The sequence below is a fragment of the Mastomys coucha genome, unplaced genomic scaffold, assembly GCF_008632895.1.
Source record: "Mastomys coucha isolate ucsf_1 unplaced genomic scaffold, UCSF_Mcou_1 pScaffold18, whole genome shotgun sequence".
In the NCBI taxonomy this organism is placed as follows: Eukaryota; Metazoa; Chordata; class Mammalia; order Rodentia; family Muridae; genus Mastomys; species Mastomys coucha.
The window spans coordinates 101,341,754-101,343,937 of record NW_022196900.1 but is presented as its reverse complement, the minus strand read 5'-3'; positions in this window follow the sequence as shown (position 1 = coordinate 101,343,937).

Here is a 2,184-nt window from a genome sequence, read left to right as displayed (position 1 = left end):
GTGACATCAATGTCTGGATGGGGCTATCCTGACATCGAGTATGACTCCCTCTTTTTCCCACTCACAGCCCTGATTATTCCTGTCTATTCACAATGCTCACATACTCACATGCTTCCCTTAGCTCAGCTGGATCGCTGTAGTGAAAACCCATTCGGTCTTTTTATCTCTGCTCCCCAAACTGGTAGACTGGCTCTACTTTTTATCTTTGTATTTAGTCTCATCTTTCCAAGAGAAGGATCCTTAAAAACATACTTCAGAGCCCATCACAGCTATATTTAGTCTCTCTTGTGCACTTTAATGCTTCTCCCATTTGCACATGAATACCTCTCCTTGAACTTGGTATACTGAAACACTTGAACTCTGAACTTCAGAGAGGGATATTACCCATGTTCACTATAGTAGCTGATGTCCATGGGACAGTTCTGTGATCTCATCACATCTATTTAACAATTGGCCTTCTCTTACAGATCTTTACCACAATCTGTGCAATTTCCTGGTCCGGGAGACAGACTCAGTGTTGCTTTCAGTGGGGTGAGTGGCCTGAGATTCCTTGGACAGTTGATTACTTTTTGACTAGAGACCACCGAAAGGAACCCAGAGATGGTGATTCTCTTGTACATAGTCCTATATATGTGACCACATTAAGTTCAAAACAAAAGAAGCCTGGCAAGATGCCCATTGCTTTGAGTATATCTGCGAGCTGTGGCAGTGTGATTTTGAGATTAGAATGCACCATGCTAATTTGGAAAATCACTTTGTGATATAATAAATGAGCCTTAAGAAAACAAGATGATTCGAGAAACCTAGTGTAAAACCTTGGTAAAAATCCTTATTATAGGTTAATATTTCTTTGTGAAGTTAAATTAAACCAAAAGACTGTTCCCTTGGCCTGGCTGATACTCATCCTCTTAAAAACCACATTAGAAGAGTTTTTTTTTTTTTTTATGTCCAGTTGCTTTGTAGAGCAGAGGATCCCTCAGGTTCTCCTTGACAAGTTGGAAGCTTAGCTGTGTAAGGTTGTCCCCTCCTGTTAGTTCCTTTCTCATTGCTTGAATACCGAGAAAGAGGTCACTCCTTAATGGTACCATATTAATAAACAATTACAGGATCCTTTGAGCACATTAACTTTTTCAGTTCTTCCTTTCTTTCCAAGCTGTACACTTTGTAGATTTCATGCCCTACTTGATCTTTTTCAATGAAAATCATGAGAGTAACTGGTAATAATAGTCAAGCTACAGACTCAATGTTATGTTGTATTAAAATTTAATTTTTCTATGAAATTAATCTATTACTTTAAAATTTAAGCTTATCTAAATTCTCAGAACATGAGTAGAAAACAACTAGATTCTTTGTTAAACTATGACATGAATAGCCTATATCCAGGTTACAATCTTTATTCTCCTCTGAATCCTCTTGAGTCTGGCTTCTACATTTTGTGTTACCCTCAGCACTACTGCCTTTCCACCTTTTACTGAAACACTCTATCATCTCTGCTAATAATACGCAATGACTTTTTTCTTATTTCTTTATTCTTCTTTCATACAATAAATTCTGACTGCCATCTCACCTGCCTCACATTTTTCCAAGTTCTCCTCCCCATCTCCATTCTCCCTCAGATTCACTCTTCTTCTCTTTCCCTTTAGAAATAAGCAGGACTCCCAGAGATACGGCATAACAAGATGCAGTAAGACTAAGCATAAATCCTCACATCCAGGCTGGAAGTGGTAAACCAGTAGGAGGGGAAGGGTCTTATGAGTAGGCAAAAGAGTCAGAGACACCTGTTCCCCTGTTAGAAGTCCCACAAAACACCAAGCTTAACAACCACAGAATGTATACAGAGGGTCTCGTGCAGACCCATGCAGCCTCCATGATCACCATTTCACTCTCTGTGAGACCCTATAAGCCCTGCTTAGTTGATTCTGTGAGCTGTGTTCTCTTCTCCAGGTGTCCTCAACACCCAATCCTCACGCCCTTCTTCTACAATGCTCCTTAAGCTCCACCTAATGTTTCTCTGTAGATCTATGTATTTGTTCCCATTGAGTGCAGGAGGAAACCTCACCAAAGATGATTGAGTTAGGCACTGATCTATGTGGATAGCAGAATATTATTAGGAATCATTTCATTGACATTTGGGAATGTTGTTCATATTTGGTTCTATCCTAGGTCTCTGTGATATCCAGCCTC